Source organism: Procambarus clarkii, chromosome 36, assembly GCF_040958095.1.
Source record: "Procambarus clarkii isolate CNS0578487 chromosome 36, FALCON_Pclarkii_2.0, whole genome shotgun sequence".
In the NCBI taxonomy this organism is placed as follows: Eukaryota; Metazoa; Arthropoda; class Malacostraca; order Decapoda; family Cambaridae; genus Procambarus; species Procambarus clarkii.
In genome coordinates, this window is record NC_091185.1 from 32107519 (window position 1) to 32115036 (window position 7518).

Here is a 7518-nt window from a genome sequence, read left to right on the forward strand (position 1 = left end):
TGGGGATAACTGGATGCGACACTTGTTGCATAAGGCAGGAATGGGTAGAATTGAATGAAGCCCCAGCATAACTGAGTGGGGAGTAACCGAGTAGCCTAGTGATGGTACTGCCTGATACAATAAGTGCTAACTCCTGGAACAATCGGGCGCCCCTCAGTGGGAAACTAACAGAAGTAGTTAATGTCAGCGTCAAGTAGTTAGTAGGCACCGGCACGGCAATTATCAATAATAAATTATATATCATAATATTTATATAAATATTTTTATATAAATTATCAAAATAAAATTAATAATAATATATCAAATAAATATAATACAAATAAAATATAAAAATTTTTATAATAAATTATAAATTATTATAATATACATTTTTATAAATATAAATTATATTAAATAATATAAATTATAAGTCAATGTTAAAACACAGTCACAATGACTGATTAATTACAAGGGCATGCTCAGCTGTAAGACCGCCAGCTGAGCCTGCAGCTGCTGGATCGTCGGCTGGGACCACATCGGCCGGAACGTCAGCAGCTGTGCTTGGCCCCCAGGGGCATGCTCAGCTAGAACACCACCAGAAGGGCCATCAGCTGCTGGATCATCGGCTGGGACCACATCAGCAGCTGTGCTTGGCCCCCAGGGGCATGCTCAGCTGGATCACCACCAGCTGTGCCATCAGCTGCTGGATCATCGGCTGGGACCACAGCAGCCGGAACATCAGCGGCTGGGCGTGGCCCCCAGGGGGCACGCTCAGCTGGCACACGCTGGCCCATCAGCTGCTGGGTCATCGGCAGCGTATCCACGTCAGCCGGGACATCAGCAGCTGTGCCCGGCCCGAAGGCAGCTGGGCCATTAGCTGCTGGATCATCGGCAGGGATCACATCAGCCGGCACAACAGCGGCAAATCAAATGAGTAGCGAAATTATAATAACCAGCAAGGATAATTGAATATGAGGATAATAATATACAGGGAAAGTGAATAGACATAACCAGAAATAATGACTGAATAATAATTGAGACCTCGTTTGTGTGTACCCGTCAGCATTGTGTAACTGGCACTAGGCTCCGTCAGCAATGTGCCATGACACAATCTCCCTAGTTGCATCCATTGCAGCACTGGCCCACTGCTCAGTTAGGTTATACGGCATCGAGTAATGTGGTACATCCATTGTTACTTATTCCATAATTAATAAGCACCGGGGGAGAACGAATATAATAAAGAATAATAATAAAGAATAATAAACACTAAAGGATAACAATACTAAGGAATAATTGACAGGATTCGGCTGAATCGAATCTTCGGGACTGAAGTAATTCTTGATCTTACTAAAGATAATATAAGCATAAAGAAAGCTGTTCTTTTCTTAAAGTAAAGATTCTTATTAACTGGAGCGCCAGCTGCTGGATCTTCGGCTGGGACCTCGTCAGCCGGAACTTCAATCAGCTGGGGACATCAGCTGCTGGATTATCGGCTGGGATCTCGCCAGCCGGAACTTCAACAGCTGGGTTATTAATAATTATAATAAAGATGAAAAAAAACTTCCCAATTGTTTCCGCCTCCGCCGGGAGTCGAACCCGGGCCCTTAGGGCTACGACCCCCAAGCACTGTCCATTCAGCTGCGAGGCCCAGCACTAATAATGAAATAACAATAAAGAATAACAAAACGAGGAATAATTGATAGGATATATCTGGACAGACTCTTCGGAACTGAAGCAATTCATGTTCTTATTAAAGTATAATATAGGCATAGAGAAAAGATATTCGATTCTTAATTAAAGATTCTTAGTAACTGAAGCCATAGCTGCTGGACCAACGGTTGGCAGCTGGGTTAATAATAATTAATAGAGAGTAATAATAATAAAGAATAATAACCATGGAGACAATAATAAAGGATTAATTGATAGTATTGCTCCGAATCGAGTTTTACCGAAGTAAGACTCGATTCGGAACCGAAGTAATTCTTGATCTTAATAAAGGTAATATAAGCATAAAGAAAACTTAACCTTTTCTTAAAGTAAAGATTCTTAGTAACTGAAGCCTCATCGGCTGGGCCGCGCCAGCCGGAACTTCAGCAGCTGGGTGAATAATTAATTATAAAGAATAAATAATAGAGAATAATAACAATGAAGAATAACAATAGTAAGGGCGACGAACCAGCCAGTGATTAACAATCGCTTGCGCACTGCTCAGTTATGTTATACGACATCGAGTAATGTGATACAGCAGTTGTTCTCTATCCAATAATTAAGAATAGATTAATTACGATTATAATAAAGAATAATAATAAATAATGATAACTATAAAGGATAACACTAATAAAGAATAATTGGCTGGATTCGACTGACTCGATTCTTCGGAACTGAGGTAATTCTCGATTTTATTAAAGTAGGAAATAAATAACGAAATAAATAAACTGGGCCAGGCCACGCGGGCAACACCACCAGGCCGGTGTGGCGCCGCCCGCCCTCGTGCAAGGGAGACCCACACGTGCATTGCACGACACGCACTCCCGGGCACGGCACTGAGGGCGGGAAGGGCATGCTCAGATGGAATACCGCCAGCTGAGCCTTCGGCTGCTGGATCATCGGCGGGAACCACTTCCGCCGGGACGGGACATAGGGGGAGCCTGCACGTGCACCCCACGTGACCTTCAAACCCGGTCGCCGCCTGCAGGAGGCCCTCAGTGGCGGGCGAGAGCTCGGTACGCCCACACCCCGTGCCCCTCAGCCCGGGCGAGAGGTGAGGCAAGGCCCCTAATGCAGCCCCCACAAGCGTGAGAGCCGTAAGGAGCCCGTCCACGTGGCCCACGCCGTACCCCAGGAATGGACACTAGACCACGCCGTGCACACCTCCGGGCCCCAGTGAAGCCCCCTAGGCAAGGAAACCATTAGGACTGTCCGCATGGGCCACTCCACCAGGCGTGGGGGACTCCGGCCCACGGGCATAGAGGAGTCCGTACGTGCATGCCTCGTGGCCCAGGCGCCCGCAGGACGAGGGCGAAGCAGAGCCCCTAGGGACCCCGCCTAGGGCAAGCAAGCCCCTGAAAGCCAAGACCAGATGGGCGACACCACCACAGTGGCGCCGCCCGCCCCCGGGCGTAGAGGAGCCCGCACGCAAGGGGCGAAGGGTGTTCTCAGGGACCACGCCTAGGATAAGCATGCCACTGAGCCTGGCCACGTGGGCGACACCACCAGATGCGGCGCCGCCCGCTCCCGGGCGTAGAAGAGCCCGCACGTGCACGCCTCGTGGCCCGGGCGCCCACTAGGGCAAGGGGCGAAGGTTACCCCCAGGGACCACGCCATGGCAAGCACGCCACTGAGCCTGGCCACATGGACGACACCACCAGAGCGGCGCCGCCCGCCCTCGTATGGAAGGGGGAGCCACACGTGCATGGCACGACCAGCACGCCCGGGCACGGGACTGAGGGCGGGGAGGGACCCCGCACGGCGGGCTCCTTAGAGAGGGCAATTAAACCTGGGGCAGCTAGCAACTGCGTCAGAACATGCATGACCGGGGACAGGTGCTGGGTACACGCCGGGCACTGGGGACATTCCTAACTAAAACAGGGCGCCCCACACGCGGGCGTGGAGGGGAAACACGGGCAAGACTGTACCTTAGGATAATGGAGATGGGCCGGCTGCTCTGGAACGCCTATGGCTAACAATGAAAACTTCACTCAATCAGGAGCCCCGTGTGGGCTGCCCTTGTAGGCGACAGTGGGTGGCGTGGAAGGCTATGTCGAAGGCGTGTAGTCGTCTGAGGTACCGACGTCGTCGTCCATATGTAACGGATGGCGGCGGAGCGTTTTGTAGTGTATCTAGCGAGGAGGAGGCGAGCAAGAGGCGCTGAGACCGCGGGCACGCTTTTAAGTACCCGGCTCGATGCGCGCGCGCGCTACTTAGTTGGTTATTCTCCAAATCATGGTAATACATTTTCTTCCTCTCAGAACTTCACCGCTTTTGTTGTGAAAGCAGTGACTATTTATTAAAACCTAAGACGTCTGGAATAAGAGGCCAAAGACTAAAACTTAGAAAGCAATAGTGTCGAAAAGGTATGTAAAATTTCTCCTTTGCGAACAGAGTTGTAGAAGGTTGCAACAATTTAAAGAATGTCAGTAGATGCCAAAATTATCAGCGGGTTCAGTTATATGACAAAGATGAAGGGGAAGACGGGACACCACGAGCGTAGCTCACATCCTGCAACTACACTTAGATAATTATAAACTCACACACACATAATATATTTGCAATTATCTCTTGATCTTGGTGGCATAATACACTTTTTATCACCACCATGAAAGATGGTTTATTTAGCAAAATTCTGTATTTTTTCAATTATGAGTAGTCATTATGAATTGTAATCCTGTCAACATTCCTTAGTTATTTGGATCAACTTTTTCCAGACTTTCATTACTTGGGCAGACGAGTGGATGTACACAGAACATGAAGTAAACCTTGATGAATAATATGGTAACGTTGTTTGTAGGCAACGTCACCCCTTCTAACATAACCACACAACCATTCCTGGAACTGTCTACCCACACAACCTCAACCTCATATGCAAAAATATCAACATGATAACACACACCTCTGTACATTCAGAGATGATATGTTACTGTATAAAATATAAACAGTAATGATGAGCTTACCAGAGTGAACAACTGTGGTGGGGAGGAGCTGCAGTACGCACCGTGTTCAGGTCCACACTGACCCCAGTAGCATCAGTAACAGCCAGCTGCCCAATATTTGTGGTGGGGAGGCTGGCTGTTACTTTAACATAGATATTAATATCATCTGCAAATTTGATAATATCCTATTCTCTGTCATTGACGTATGTGACAGAACACTGTATTCCATACAGCGCATTTCTCCCATCAGTTTATTAATAATAATAATAATAATAATAATAATAATAATTTATATTTATAAAAATACATAAATTTGATACAAGATACAGTTGAGAACTCGTAGGTAAACAATGTACATTATAAAAGCCTCTAATACATAGTTTCGATCACAATGTAAACCCGCCCATCCTCATGTTAGATAGTACTTTTCGTAATTATATAGATTGTCGTACATATATTGACGTAAAGGACAGTTAGAGAGAATATGGTTTTTTATTGAGTCTTTACACACACAAAAAATGAGTCTGGGAAAAAATTCAAGCTAAAACCTAACTTTAATATTCTTAGGTCTAATATAGCACTCTTAGGCCTTAAATAGCGTCTATCAGGCCTAAGATGGTTAGGTTTTATTAGCAACATAAATACTATACCTTTTCCGGTTTGTTGAAATTCTACTTTCTAATTGTCCATTAGGTCAATATTTGTATGATGGTCCACATCGTTCAACTTTTTTTGATATATTTAGAATGTGTCCTTGGAAATTCAGCTTGTGGTCAATGAGAACGCCAAGGAATTTGCCATCTATTTTGTTACAAATTTGGGTATTGTTTATCCTGAGATTTATTTGATAAGAGGATTTATTGCCAAACAGAATATAGAAAGTTTTGTCAATGTTAAGGGTGAGTTTGTTGGCAGTTAGCCAAAGATGGACTTTATTTAGCTCAGTATTTACTGTGGTATTTAGAGCAAGGGGGTCAGGACTGGAGTAAATGAAGGTTGTGTCGTCAGCAAATAGAATTGTTTTGAGGTGTTGGGAGGCATTTGGAAGGTCATTAATGTAGATGAGAAAGAGGAGAGGGCTAAGTATGCTGCCCTGAGGAACACCGATGTAGATGGGTAGGGTGGGAGAAATTGAATTATTCACAGAAACATACTGGAGCCTGTCAGTAAGGTAAGATTTGAGGTATTATTGCAGGGAGTGTCCTCTGACTCCATAATGATGTAATTTAAGAAGAAGGTTTTGGTGGTTGACAGTGTCAAAAACCTTACGCAAGTTTGGGTCTGAAGCCATATTGACAAGAGCTAAGTATATTGTGTTTGGCTAGATAAGAGTAAAGCTGCTTGTAGATTAGTTTTTCAAATATTTTGGACAAGTTAGGCAGGATTGATATAGGTCTGTAGTTGTTAACATCTGTGAGATCACCACATTTGTGGACAGGGGTTACTCTCGCTTTTTTTTAGAATATCTGGAAAGGTTTGGAGTTCAAGTGATTTATTGAAGAGCAATGAAATAGCAGGAGCCAAAGATCTGGAGGCTTTTTTGTAAATTAAAGTTGGTATCTCCTCAAGGGCACCAGACTTGGTTTTAAGGGAAAGGATTATCTCACTAACATCAGTGGAATTTGTAGGCTTTAGGTACAGGGACTGTGGATAGTTACCTGTAAGATAGTCTTTAACATCAGTACTGGAAGATGGAATGTCATTTGCAAGGGATGACCTAATGGAAGAGAAGAAACTATTGAACTCAATAGCAGAATCAGAGGCTGAAAGCTGATCATCGTTATTGGACTGGAGTGTTGGTTTGTTATTTAAGATCTTCTTTGATCCCAATATTTGTGCAATTGTGCTCCAAGTTTTTTTAATGTTGCTCTTTATTTGGGTAAATTTATCTTCGTAGTATTTAGTTTTGGCTCGTTTAATTTTTTAGATAGCACTAACGAGCAATTCTTTGAGAATTCTTTGGAGACGGTTCCTACCTATACTTCTTCTCAAGGTCATGTTTTTTATTAATGGATTTAAGTATTCCTTTTGTAAGCCATGGAGTGTTTATCTTTTTGGTTGTGACTTGTTTCGTTAGCTTAGGACAGTGGGTGTTATAAAGGCTGAGAGTTTTTTGAAGAAAAGATTGCACTGCTAGGTTGATGTCCCCTATGTTACCTAACTCAGACTCCCAGTTGACATCAGCAGCAGCCGTTATAAAATTGCCTATAGCAGTTTCATTGTGCAGCTTAAAGCTTAACTCCCTTGTCTCTAGAGGTGGTTTGTTAATGTTAGATAAGAGAAATGTGGGGTAATGGTCTGTAGTGCTATCGGTGATTATACCTGAAGTAAGCGGAGAGGTTATGTTGGTCCAGATGTGATCTAGAGTCGTGGCAGTACTATCAGTGAATCTAGTAGGTCTAGTGATTAACGGTATGAGGAAGCAGGAATTCATACAGTTGAGGAAGCTAACAGCAGTAGGGTGTTCAGGCTCGCAAAGGTCAATATTAAAGTCCCCTGCGATAATAAGATGGTTTTTGTTCAGTCTGTTATCTAGTATTAGATTTCTAAGGTTTGAGTTGAATTCGGACACATCAGTGTTAGGAATTCTATAGACTGCACCCACAGACAGGACAGACTTAGCACCCTTGATTCTGAAACTGGCGAAGATATACTCCCCACAGCAGTCTCTAGTGCTAATTACTTTAAGCATGTTAGTTCTTGGTGGTAGTAAAGGGCAGTACCACCACCTCTCTGAATTTGACGACAGTTGTGAATTGCTGAGTTACTTTGTTACTACTGCTCGGCTTAGACTCGATTACAAGTATCTCTGGGAATTTTCATTATCTGCCGATGTAGACCTGACCAAATGTAAACTGTGTCAACATAATTATTCGTACACCCTCCGTCA

General features: G+C 44.1%; 1 long non-coding RNA gene across 1 annotated transcript in view; it reads right to left on the reverse strand.

Moving 5' to 3' along the window:
• The window catches only part of LOC138371632 (uncharacterized), a 4473-nt gene extending 644 nt beyond the window's left edge, over positions 1 to 3829 (reverse strand). Inside the window, exon 1 of the long non-coding RNA XR_011230558.1 lies at positions 3615 to 3829. This is a non-coding gene — a long non-coding RNA (uncharacterized lncRNA). The remainder of the gene's footprint in view (positions 1 to 3614) is intronic.
• Between the last annotated feature and the right edge of the window lie 3689 nt (positions 3830 to 7518).